Source organism: Gossypium hirsutum, chromosome D11 (genome assembly GCF_007990345.1).
Source record: "Gossypium hirsutum isolate 1008001.06 chromosome D11, Gossypium_hirsutum_v2.1, whole genome shotgun sequence".
In the NCBI taxonomy this organism is placed as follows: Eukaryota; Viridiplantae; Streptophyta; class Magnoliopsida; order Malvales; family Malvaceae; genus Gossypium; species Gossypium hirsutum.
This window is the reverse complement of record NC_053447.1, coordinates 55,999,646-56,014,200: the sequence shown is the minus strand read 5'-3', so window position 1 is coordinate 56,014,200 and position 14,555 is coordinate 55,999,646. Positions and strand designations below refer to the sequence as shown.

Here is a 14,555-nt window from a genome sequence, read left to right as displayed (position 1 = left end):
GTTATTTCACATGAATACTTAGAAATTCTTAGTTTAATATGATCAATAAAATGCATGTTTTACTAAGTAAAAGATTTCGATAGGACTTATTTTGGTTTCAAGCCCATGAAAGTTCGAGTTGTTATGAAGTATTTTTTGAATACTGTTAAGTATGAGAAAAATGAATTAAGTTGAATGATGTAATTATCCTAGCCTATTCATGTTATTGATTGTTGAGTTTTGTGTTTTTTCTTCTAAACTCATTTCATATATTTCATCTCATACTTTGCATTTAGATTAAAATTGCAATAGGGATCATATTATATTTAGAAATTATTTCTACATCACACCACTCAGAAATATTGTGTTTTTATGGCTAAATTTTTAACTCTAATTTTACAATTAATTTATTAACTTACACAGTCCCTATGGAGATGATAACTCTTTTAATTACTTATTGCTTAATAACGATTGTGTACACTTGCACAAACTGAGCGTTGTAAGTTTTTGGCCTCATTGCTGGGGACTGTTGCCTTAATCATTTTTGTGAAATTATTCTTTTCAATTTGGTTTTTATTTCACTTTTATCTAACTTCTAAACTTATTAATTTATTTTTATTTTTTATTTTTTCTGATTCATTTTTCAAGTGTTTATGAGCATAGATCGAATTATGAATTTATTACCCGTAGAGCCTGAAATCGAGCTAATGTTTAGAAAAAGAATACGTGAATGATCAACTCAAAGACAAGCAGAGATGGACCTTCGAAATCAAAATGATAGACAAGGAAATGGATCCAATCATATACACAATCCAATCCTTATTGCTAAGGATAGGGATCGTTGCCATAAGATAGTACGCTTTTCAACTCATCAATGAATCAAATTTGGGAATTGGGAGAACTAAAATTGAGGCACCGTAGTTTGAGTTGAAACCAGTGATGTTTTAAAAGCTCCAAATGGTGGGTCAATTTAGTGGAATGCCCGCGAGAGATCCATATCTTCACCTTCGATTATTCATAGAGGTGAGCAATTCATTCAAGATAGCCGATGTGACTGAAGAAGCATTGAGGTTGAAGTTGTTTCCATACTTGTTATGAGATCGAGCACGAGCATGGCTTAATTCGTTCCCACCAAGTTCAATCTTACATGGCAAGAATTATTAGAAAGATTTTTTGTTATGTATTTCCCACCTAGCAAAAATGCAAAGTTGCGAAATGAGATAAACACTTTTCAACAATTGGATGACGAATCTTTGCACGAGGCGTGGGAGCGATTCAAAGAATTACTTTGTAAGTGCCCTCATCATGGGATTCCACACTGCATCCAGTTGGAGACGTTTTATAATGGTCTCAAAGCACACACAAGGTTGATGGTAGATGCTTCTTCGAATGGTGCAATCTTGTCTAAGTAGTATAATGAGGTTTACGAGATCATTGAGAAGATTGCTAGTAACAACTATTAATGTCCAACAAATCGAGAAGCTTCAAGAAGATGAGTAGCTAGAGTGCACGAAGTGGACGCAGTTACATCACTCTTAACTTAGGTATCTTCTATTTCTTCAATATTGAAATAGCTTAACACTAATGGTTTGAATAATTTTGCAGCTCAGTCACCAAGTTAGTTCAATGTTGTTTCCTACATATATTGTGGGGATGGTTATTCTTTCAAGAATTATCCATCATATCCCCAATCAATTTATTACGTGGGGAACCAACACCAAAATATAAATGGACACGGACCACAATCCAACTTCTACAATCCTTCATGGTGCAACCATTCAAACTTTTCTCGAAGTAACCAAGGAAATGGATCGAGCAACCCTTACATGTAGTATAAACCCAACCAATCCCAAGGGTTAGATCAACAAGCTTCAAACCCACAACAAGCTAATTCATCCAATAGTTTGGAGAACTTGTTGAAGGCGTACATGGAGAAGAATGACGTTTTAATCCAAATTCAAGTAGTAACACTAAAATATTTAGAAAACTAAATGGGTCAGTTAACTATGGAGCTTCGTAACCAACCATAAGTATCCTTGCCGAGTGATAAAATCAAATAAATTTGGGTAAGGAACATTACAAGGTAGTTGATCTACAAAGTGGTAAGACTTTGGAACCCAAGTAGGTTGTGGTTGAAGATAAACCTATTGAGAAGGAGGACAGTCAACTATCAGTTGAAATTCCTACACCAGAAGAGCCAAAACTTACAAAGTCTAATGAGGTAAAATCTAACACAGTGAATTCTAAAAAACTAACATCTTCTGTAGATGCAGATTTATCTTCTCAGAAAAGTTGTCCAGTCCAACCCAAAGTTCAATTACCTCTATATCCTCAAAAGTTCCAACCAAATAAATAGAAAAAGGACGTGTAATTCAAGCAACTTTATATCAACATCCCGTTGGTGGAAACTATAGAGCAAATGCCCAATTATGTGAAGTTCATGAAGGACACTTTGTCCAAGAAGAAAAGAATTTGTAAGTATGAGACTGTCGCTTTAACGAAGGAGTGTAGTGAGTTCTTATAAGACAAGCTTCCTCCGAAACTGAAGGACCCTGGAAGCTTTACTATACACTATAATATTGGAGAATATTATTATGGCAAAGCTTTGTATGACTTAGGAGCAAGCATCAACTTGATGCCCAAGTCTATTTTCAAATTGTTTGGAATAGGCGAAGTAAGACCCACTACTGTGACACTACAACCGGCAGATCGATCTTTAGCATACCCGAAGGAAAGGTCGACGATGTTTTGGTGAGAGTCGATAAATTCAATTTTCCTGCTGATTTCATTGTCTTAGATTTTGAAGTAGATAAGGAAATCTCGATTATCCTAGGGAGACCTTTCCTAGCCACAGGAAGAACATTGATAGACATGCAAAAAGTAAAACTCGCGATGAGAGTTCAAGATGATCAGGTAAAGTTTAATGTTCTTAAAGCTATGAAATTTCTTGATATGATGGAGGAATGTTTAGTAATAGAGGAGCTAGAAACCTTAGTTTCTATAGAATGTGAGAACAATTTTGATGACCCATTGGAAAACACTTTAGGGCCTGAGCCATTGAAATATGAAAAAGGTAATGAAAACATGGATTTGATGGAAACCTATCTGATGGATTATGTTCAATCAGCACGGTTTGAACCACTAGAATTGAAAGTTTAGGAGTTTGTGCAACCTAAGTTGTCAATCGAAGAACCACCCAAACTTGAACTTAAGGTACTTCCTTCCCATTTCAAATACATTTATTTAGGTAACTGTTCTACTTTGCCTATGATTATTTCAGCAGAACTGATAGAACAACAAGAGGTGCAACTAATTGTTGTTTTAAAAAAATTTAAAAAGGTGATCAGTTGAACCATAACTAATATTTGAGGTATAAGACTTTCTTTCTGTATGCATAAAATTATTTTAGAGGAGGCTAAGCGAGCTAGAATTTATGGGAAAAAGAGACTCAACCCTATCATGAAAGAGGTTGGTCAAAAGGAAGTGATCAAATGGTTAGATGCAGGAATTTTCTACCCCGTCTCTGATAATTCACGGGTAAGTTCGGTACAATGTGTACTGATAAAAGGCGGAATGACGATTGTTGAGAATGAGCGTAATTAGTTAATCCTAACGAGGACATCCACGGGTTGTAGAATCTATATAGACTACAAAAAATTGAACAAAGCAACTCGGAAGGACCATTTTCTGTTGCCTTTTATGGATCAGATGTTAGACTGATTAGCACGTAATAAATTTTTTTGTTTCTTTGATGGATATTCGGGATATAACCAAATAGTTGTAGTCCTAGAAGACCAACACAAGACCACTTTTACTTGCTCGTTTGGTACGTTTGTGTTTAGGTGAATGTCTTTCAGTTTATATAATGCACCTGTCACATTTCAGCGATGCATGATGGCAATATTTACTGATATGGTAGAAAATTTTGTTAAGGTTTTCATGGATGATTTTTCTATTTTTAGTAATACTTACGATTTTTTTTTGAGTAATTTGGCTAAGGTGCTTAAAAGATGCGGAGAGACAAATCTTGTCCTTAACTGAGAGAAATGTCATTTTATGGTTAAGGAGGGGATTGTCTTAGGGTATAAAATTTCCAAAAGAGGAATTGAAGTTAATAAAGCAAAAGCGGATGTGATTGAAAAATTACCACCACTACTTAGTGTGAAAGGAGTTTGGAGCTTCTTAGGCTATATTGGATTTTACCGAAGGTTTATAAAAGATTTTTCAAATATTTCTAAGCATTTGCATTTGCTGTTAGAGAAAAATACTATTTTTGAGTTTGACAAAGCATGCTTAGAACCTTTTGAAGAGTTGAAAAGTCGGTTAATCTCAGCCCCAATAATTCTTACACCTCATTGAAACTCACCTTTTGAGTTGATATGTGACACAAGAGATTTCGCTGTTCCAGCTGTGATGGGTCAAAGAAGGAACAAAGTGTTTCTTCTAATCTACTATGCAAGCAGAACTTTGACAAGAGCCCAGCTCAGTTACACGGTAACTAAAAAAGAACTATTTGCTATATTTTTTTTTACTTTTGACAAGTTTTGTTCATATCTTATAGGTACCAAAGTTACAACTTTTTACCAATAATGCAGCCATTAAATACTTACTCACAAAGAAAGTTGCTAAACCGAGGCTAATTCGATGGATACTCTTACTCTAAGAATTTGACATTGAAATCCAAGATAGAAAAGGTGTTGAAAATCAAGTAGCCGATTATTTGTCGAGGTTAGAACAAAACGAGGTAACTCATTCATTTGTTTTTATCAATGAGAATTTTCCAGATGAGCATATCTTTGAGGTAAATCAAATTCATGTAATACCTTGGTTTGTTGATTATTCGAATTATTTAGCATATGGAATAATTCCTCGAGAAATAATGTACCAACAAAGGAAAAAATTCATTCATGATAGTCGATATTATTTTTGGGAGGATCCATTTTTGTTTAAACAATGTGCAGATAACATAATCAGGAAGTGCGTAGCTAGTAGTGAAATTGATGAGATTTTGTACCACTTCTATTCATCTCCAAGTGGGGGACACTTTGGTGGTTCTTGCATTACAATAAAGATCTTACAAGTAGGATTCTTTTGGCCTACAGTGTTTAAGGATACGTATGCATATGTGAAAGACTGTGATAGATGCCAGCAAACCAGAAACATATCAAGCAGGAACAAGATGCCCTTGATAAACATTTTGGCGGTAGAATTATTTGACGTATGGGGCATCAACTTTCTAGGCCTGTTTCCTTCTTCTTATGGTAACAGGTATATTGTCGAGGCCGTCAACTACATATCCAAGTGGATTGAAGCTAAAGCATACCCAATGAATGATGCTAAGGTAGTCATGTGATTCATACATAAGCATGTGTTTACACGGTTTGGGACTCCTAGAGCTATAATCAGCGATGAAGTATCGCACTTTGTAAACAAATGGCTTAAGTGGTTGCTTGACAAGTACGATGTGAAACACAAAATTGCCACTACCTATCATCCACAGTCAATAGACAAGTTGAATGGGTAAACTGAGAGTTTAGAGGAATCCTTGAGAAGGTAGTGTGACCTAATAGAAAAGATTGGTCTACAAATCTTGATGATGCTCTATGGGCCAATCGAAAAAATTTTAAGACACTGTTAGGAATGACTCCTTATCGAATAGTCTTTGGAAAGGCGTGTCATTTGCCGCTTGAATTGGAGAATAAAGCTCACTAGGCTTTGAAACAATTCAATTTGGATCTTAAGCAAGCCGGTGGAGAAGGATGTTATAGCTTGATGAGCTTGAGGAGTTGAGGTTATTCTCATACGAGAATGCCAAAATGTATACAGAAGAAAGTCTAAAAGATGCAATGACAATCGTATACAACATCGTGAATTCAGAGAATGATAAAAAGTGTTGTTGTTTAATTCGAGGCTAAGGTTTTCTTGGAAGCTCAAATCTCGAAGGACTGGACCTTTCGCCATTCATAAAGTTTATCCATATGAAGCTGTAGAATTGTATAAGAACAACGGAGGTACATTTAAAGTAATGGTCAACGTCTCAAACACTATTGGGATGGTAAAGTTGAGCGAGTTGAACCTTCGTTCTACTTAGAAGACCATTGATTTTTCATATTTTTTATTTTTAATAAATTACATATTTATAAATTATTTTTCTTGAATTAATACATTAAATTAAATATGTTTAAGGATATTGGAAATTAAGCAGGACCATTTGTGACCCCTTCAACCTTTCCTGGGATATTAATTTAATGTAATTTTTTTAGAAGAAAATTTCTAAGTAAGCCAAAAGAAATTTCTAATTTTATATTTTATTTGCAATTATTTATTTGTTTATACTTAATTAGAGTGTCAACTCGGCCTAAGTACTAAGTAATTTATTTTTCTAGTTCAATTTAATCTCCCAGTACAACAAAATAATTACAGTTTGGGGTTGAGGGGCAAAACAATGAAGAGGAGAAATTTACCCATGCAATTGTCGTCCAAAGGGTTCCCCAAATCCCTAATGTTGCTGCCACATATATTTCTCTCCATGCTTGCCGCCCAAGTATTTCCTTCTAGCTAAATTTTTGCTACAAATTTTCCCTAATCCATCACTATATAAACTTCTCTATACCATCATATTCCTCACACCATTCGAAGCAATTAGCTTCAAACCCTAGCCACATATTTCTTCCTTCTTGTCGTTAGCCTCAAATCCCGAAGAACCTCCCCAAAATCTCCCTTCTGTTGCAGGATCCCATTTTCCACAAGTCTTTCTTGCCGCCACGAGTCTTTTGCTGAAGCAACCCTATCGCTGCCACAAGCCTATAGCCACTGTAAAAATTCTTTTGGCACAACACCTTGCTGATTTCTTTCTCCCTTTGCCAAAATTCTTCCATTTTTTGGGGAAAATACCATATCTCGCAAAATAACTAGATCTTCCAAGACTTCTGTCGAGAACCCAATTGTGATTCAAGATAAGGAAGCAAGGGAAATATTTTATTCTATCTTCAAGAATCAACCCCTGATGCCAGAAAAAGATTTCAATTTGTTGAGCAATGACAAGATGGTTATGCCATTGTCAATTCGAAAGACGATTAGTGGTTTAAATTGGGGACAATTCTGTAATGCATGATTAATGTCGGATGAAGATTTAGTGCGAGACTTCTATGCCAACTTGACCACGCCAAACGCAAATGAAGTTCTTGTTTGTAAGAAGTAGGTACCCCTTACTTCTAAACTCATTAATGATTTGTTTAACTTACCTAATGTTGAAGAAGATGAGTACTCTGCCATGATGACAAATATCAATTATGATTTTCTTCAACAACTTCTTAATGTGGTTACAAATCTGGGATCCCAATGGATTATAAGAAAGTATGGTAGTCATTCTTGCTGAAACGAATATTTAAATCCAGTGGCTAAGGTATAGTTCTACTTTATTCGATATAGCTTCATGTCTATCTTACATGGTTCCACCATCTCATTGAAACGACTGTTTTTGTTGTATGTGATTATGACAGAAAGGTCTATCAATGTTGGGAGAATTATTCTCAATGAGCTTCAAGACTGTGCAAGGAAGAAGGCAGGAAGTGCCTACTTTCCATCATTGATTACTTCACTTTGCTTGAGGGCTCAAGTAAGATCAAAAGTAAACTTGAAGGGCCAATATGTTCAAGGTTGCATAATAAGGCATGATCTTGAGAGGTTAGTAGAGAATGTTGGACTATTGAACCAAGTGGAGCCGAATAAACCGAACAACCAAAACCTGATGATTCATCAACTATGTCTGAACTAAAAGCTGACTCAACAAATACCACAGAAGAAGCATAAACTGAAGAGCAACCAAGCAACCCTAAGCCGAGGGTGGACCCAAATGCTTATGAACCAGTGGAGCCGAGTTTTAATCCCGAGTTGACCATTCAAATGCCATATTCTTCAAACACTATGAAGAAATTAGAATTTTCAACTATGATAGATATGTGGAAATTCATGCATAACCAACAACAAGCTTCCTAGAGATATACAAAAATTAGAGATGATTCCATATGAAATAGCCTTAAGAATATCTCTAACACTTTGTTCCTGAGTTCCCAGATCATATCTTCAAGACATGGAAAGGGTAGATTATGGGATCAAGTGTGACAAAGAAGGGAAAATGAAAAAGACATGGAGGATGAAACGAATAAAAAGGGGGAATTTTAATTTTTTAGCAGTTATTTATTTTTAGGCATTTATATTTCTTTCATAGTTAATAATTTGCTTTTGTGTAATAAATAATATATTGCAAGCATGAATAAAATAAGCTCAATGGGTCTTCATTAGAAAAAAATGAAGTGATGTGGTAATTGGAATGAACATGTCTAGGATGGATTGCTGAGAAAGACTTGGTACTTAAGCATTCTTCATGACTGACCTCTCGTTCTTACAACCCTATCTAGTGTTCAGTTTTTATTCATTACTTTGTTTTCACAATGAGGACATTGCTTCCTTTTAAAGGGGGTAAGGCAATTATTGCATAAATTTTTAAAATTTTCAAGTATGTTTCAATCTTTTCACATGAATATGCTAAAATAAAATAATTTTCAGAGAAAATTTCTATTCATAAGTTAGCTCAAATGCAAGTATGATTTTTTATTTATTTGAGTTTTTTTTATGTTATCATGAGTTATGGAATGCTTGTATGTTCTTAGGTCTTATGAAGCCTTTTGCCATGAAAATTGAACTTCTTTTGAAATAAACATGCATGAAGGTTTAAGTTCTTATAATAGACTTAGTAACTTTCTTAAGTCGAAATCCTAGGAGGCATAAGAATCTAAACATGATTTAGTCACAGTTTCTTTGGATCATTTCAGCCTTTCGAGCCTACCATATGTATTTGACTCTTGAAACCTTAATTTGAGCCTTTAAGCCTATTTTATTATTATTTACCTACATCATAAGCTATGCTACCATCTTTTTAAATTTCCTCTTATTCTTGCACCTATGTTCACTATACTTGTCTTGGTAACCAAAGATCGATGAAAATTTTGAAACGATGTACAAGTTCTTCGTATGTTAAAAAAATGCTCTATACAAATATCAAGCAAAAAGAGCAAAATAAATACTGAAAGTATTGAGGAATATTGGGCATATGCTTCAGAATTAAGTTTGGGGGGTGAAGAACCCATTAGTAGCAAGAAAGTACCTCGAAAAGATCCAAGACAAAGTTAGGGTTGAGATTATTGAACCTAAAAATTCATTTCTCTTTATCCCTACCTTAAGTCTATTATAATGTTACATGAACATAAGCAACTTTCTTCCTATGTTGGATGGAAAAACCATGTTAAATGGGTCATCAAGATGTTACTTTGACCTAGAAAAAAAAAAGGATGATACATGATGGACAAGTCTGACAAGTTCAGTGGGCGGTGAAACGATCCAACCCAAAAGAAGAGAGGCCCAAATTTTGCAAAGGTAATAAGGCAGCCAAGAATCAACTTTTGGGACAATTATTTGGAGATCCTTAAATTTGGAGAATCATTGGAAATCAACACACAAAGATTTGCTTTGAAACCGTCCAACCCATGCCTAAATTTAGCACGATTCTATACTCAAATAAAGGAACCATCATCCACCTTTTTCCACAAAATGTGGTTGGCCAAACAATGGAGAAAATGGAGAGATTCCAATTCCTATTTTTAGTAAAATCTACCATCTGCTTCAAGTATAAATACCCCCACTCATTCCCCATTTCAAACATCCCTTACTCATTTCCCTCGTCTCTCATTTCATAAGCATTTTTCCTCTCATTCTTTCCTCTCTTCATTCCCACGTATACCATCCCATGTTTCCATTCCCCCTTAGCCAGCAAAACCTTGAGAATATCATTTCTTGGCCGGCCACCTTGAGGTGCTATTAGTAAAGGAGCAACACAAGGATCGAAGGAGAACATCTTCAATTAGAGTCACAAGACTGTTGATTCGACAGAGCTTAGTCTTCCTTTACTTTGTTATTTTAATTTAATCATGTTTACAATGTGCTTTTTTATCTTTTCATCAACAATGGTAGCTTAAATCTATTTAGCTAGGATGATTGCACTAATTCAATGAAGTTTGTTTAAATCATATTTATCATGTTTATGCCTTAGTCGATCATGTTTTCAATTAAACTCAAGTATGTATTTTATTCATACGTGATTGGATGTATTAGAATTAGCTGAGCGATCTTAACCAGACGACGGCTAATAGACACAATATTTGAAATGTGCATGCTTAATTTATGTCTGACTCAGAATAAATTAAGGTTCGTAATAACATGACCAAGCTGTATTACCTTGCATGGCTTTTAGGTTTTTGTGATTAAATTGTTTCAAACCGACCCAGCCCCTATTACTTCACATGAATACTAAGGAACCCTTAGTTTAACATGATCAGTAAAATGCATGTTTTACTAAGTAAAAGATTTCGGAAAGACTTAATTTGGTTTAAAGCCCTTGAAAGATCAAGCTGCCATGGAGTATTTTCCGAACACTGTTAAGCATGAGAAAAATGAATTAAGTTGAATGATATAATTATCTTAACTTATTCATGTTATTGATTGCTGAATTTTTGTTTTTACTGCTAAACTCATTTCATACATTTCATCTCATACTTTGCATTTAGATTAAAATTGTATTAGGGATCATAATATATTTAGAAATTATTTCTACATCACACCACTCATAAATTTTGTGTTTTTATCACTAGATTGTTAACTTTAATTTTACAATTAATTGATTAACATACACAATCCCTGTGGAGACGATAACTCTTTTACTTACTTATTACTTGATAATGACTGTGTACACTTGCACAAACCGAGCATTACAATGGACAACCATGCAACAGTTCACACAAAGGGCGAACAGTCCAAACGCGAATCACTTGGCGAATAGTCTTGCGGACGGTCAATATGCGAACTGCCTAGTAGACAACTCAAGTGCAAGAATATTGTTAGACTCTCCATACGTAGTAACACCCCTTACCCGAGACCGTTGCCAGAGTCGAGCATGAGGTGATACCTGACTTAACTTCCTAATTCGGAACATAAAAAATTATTTTTAAAATTAATTCACTCACGTTCAATCAATATGTCCCTAAAAAGGACTCTAGAGACCCTAAAACATGCAACGGAAACCGTTCGGGTCTAACCGAGAACATTAAAAAATTTTTGAATACTTAAAATAAATCAAAATAATTTATTCTACTATTCACAATAAAATTGTCCACTTGCATGACAGTCTCTAATTTAATTATAACTTGAGTTACGAAACTTGAAATTTAGATCTGTAAAATTTCCCCGAAACTAGACTCACATATCTTACTACCATAAAACTTTTAGAACTTTTGTTCAGCCAAATAGTACAGTTTATTCATTAAAGTCTCCCCTTTTTCACTATCTGACGGTTCTGACCTCTATACACTAGAAATCAATTATCTCATTGTACGGGATTCATATGGTGCTTCTACTTATTTCTATTGAAAATAAACTCACTAAAGAATCTAGACATTAAATTATAACTCATATTTCTTTCTGTACAATTTTTAATTATTTTCTAAAGTCAGAATAGGGAACTTCAAAAACCATTCTGACCATGTCTCACTAAAATTCAAATATTAGAAAATATAAAATTCCTTTGCCTACACCGTTTCTTTCATGTGAAAATAGACTTGATAAGATTTAATTATATATCTCATTCACTCTCTAATTCCATTTCTACTATCCTTGGTGATTTTTCAATTTCACGTCAATGCTGCTGTCCAAAAACTGTTCCATTGCAAATTTTTACTCTTTTGTAATTTCTTTGTATTAACTATCATTTAGGCATACATAACACCAAAACATGTTCTTAAATAGCCATTTCAATAGCTAATCATTATAGAGTATTTACATGCTATTCATTAGCCATATCATAAGGACACACACACAAAATGACTAAGTCCCTATACATGCCATAACTTAAAACGTTTCAAATCACAAAATACCAAAATGGTTTGTTGATAGTGTGAAACAATCTCCAACGCCCTTACGATCCTTAAATTGGCTTGGAAATACTATAAAAAGAAGGAAAATAAAGGAGGTAACCATAAAGCTTAGTAAGTTTACAAGCAAATAAATAACAACATTTATCATAAATATTTATATTCATAAATTATCATCAAGTATCATGATCTTTACTTTCTTCTTTACTTACTCTCTTACTTATTTACTTACTTGCTTACTTGAATAACACATGATTATAGCTTACTCCTCCCTTTCTAAAATTGTTTTTCTCAACGATAACTGAGATGTTCTTAACCTTTATAACTCACCTGAATCTATTTATTATGCTTTTACATGAACTTTCATAGAACATAGTCTATTTACTAGCCCGTTGAACCACTTGGAATACTAAGGATACTCGGGTCTCTTGTCTGATAATAACATGCCAAAGCCATGTCCCAGACATGGTCTTACATGGGATGTTTCCTGTACTGCAAATGTCATATCCCAGATATGGTCTTACATGAGAGTTTTCATATCGGTGCCCATGCCATGTCCCACACATGGTCTTACGAGGGACCTCTTATCTCGGTGCCAACGCCATGTCCCAGACATGGTCTTACATGGGACCTCTCATATCCTTAATAGTGCCAATGCCATGTCCCAGACATGGTCTTACATGGGATTTCATCCCTCTAATGTCATGACATTTGTATCTGATACATTCCTAAGGCTTCAACGGGACTTTTTAACACTGATTCTCCATCATGTCATACTTGAGTCAACATTAAATAATTTCATGAAATAAGTACATAATTTCTAGAAAATAACAACATTAATAATAATTATTGAAATATTGCATTTATGTACCGTAAACTTACCTCGGTACAAAATACAATCAAATCTAGCAACTTAGTCGTCCACCTTTTACATATTTACACTTTTTCCCCAAAGCTCGAAAATTAAAATTCATCCCTTATTATTATGTTTTATGATATGTTGAACATCTTTCCCTTCTATGGCAACATCAAATTCTCACTCTAACATTTACTTATGAACATTAGGTATTTTTACAGATTATGTCGTTTTACTCGGTTTCACTTAAAATCGCCTAGTAAAAGTTGTTTAACATAATTTCAAACTTCATATTCTACCATAAAACATCAAAATAAACACATTTCACATATGGGTATTTTCCAAATATGAACCCTAACATTAATTAATGGTTGAATAAGCTAAACCGAGCTACGAGGACTCCAAAAACGTAAAAAAAAAACATTAAAAACGGGGCTGGGATGCACTTACTATGAGCTTGAGAAAGTGAAGAAACCCTAGCTATGGTGTCCCTTGAAGTTTCGGCCCTTATGAAAGAAGATGAGCACATTTTGCCATCTTTTTCCCTTTTAATTCTTTTTATTACTAAATGACTAAAATGCCCTTCATTAAAACTTTAGTTATTTTTATCTATGCATGCCCATTTTTGTCCATGAAAATCTAATGGTCTAATTACCATTTAAGGACCTCTACTTCAATTATGCACTTCTATGAAATCCTTTATCATCTAAAACTCATATTTACCCACTTTTGCAATTAAACCCTAATATGCAATTGAGACATGCAATTGCTGAAATTTCTTATCGGTATTCTAACACATGCATCCAATCAATCGATAAATCATAAAAATTAATCACAATAAACTTTTTTATCTCGAATTCATGGTTTCGCAACCACTGTTCCGTTTAGGCCCTATTTCGGGATGTTACAACAAGCTAGGCGGATTGTCCAAGTCAGAACAAGCTTGCAAACACATAAGCTGCGAACAACCTGGCGAATTAAACACATGTGAAGTATATTCGCAGAGAATGCTTACAGAATGCATCCGCTAATTGCATGGAAATATTTTGGTGCATGTTGCACAAGTTATGTTATGTGTGTTTGATAAAACCAATATTAGTTGGTAGGATTTTTTATGTATTTAGGTGATGAATGACATGTTTCGGTTGTGTACAAGTTAAGTTTTTATTTTTTTTCAAGACTGTATTAGTGGGATTAGTTGAGTTTAATATATATTGTATAACTGTATTTGAAAAATGGGTTGATGAAATATAGCAAGTAAAATTGGATTGCTAATTCCCTATTTTGCTTTCTTTCTTTGTTCATATCTCCAACAGAATGCATTAAATTTTACGGACACCTTTCATCAGCCTCAGCTGCCTTCATATTCAAATGAACCTAACCTTGTAAAGCAAAGATGATAGTATAAATATGAAGACAAAATTAAAACAATTCTGCAACTGTGCTTTTAGTATACGTAAATAGATTACCAAAAACAAAGGCAAAGCAATGAATATTGACCCTAAAAAAATTAAACTGCTACTAGCTCTATCATAACGAATTTAATTCTGTTTCAAGCTACTTCAAATTTCTATAAGTATAGTAACGAGTATTTAGATTTGAAGCAAGTTGTCCTAATTTTGCCTCCAACGCTTGAACAGAAGATGAATTCCCTTGCACAATAGCTTCTGTGCGAGTAATATGCTCCCGCATTAAAGTATCAAAAGCTGCTAACGGGTCAGAAGGAGAAGCTTGCATGC

General features: G+C 34.3%; 1 non-coding gene across 1 annotated transcript; it reads right to left on the bottom strand.

The window, feature by feature from the left end:
* Positions 1 to 1,184: 1,184 nt before the first annotated feature.
* LOC121223902 (small nucleolar RNA R71) lies at positions 1,185 to 1,291 on the bottom strand. Its single transcript, XR_005921369.1, has one exon. It is a non-coding gene; the product is annotated as a small nucleolar RNA R71 (small nucleolar RNA).
* Between the last annotated feature and the right edge of the window lie 13,264 nt (positions 1,292 to 14,555).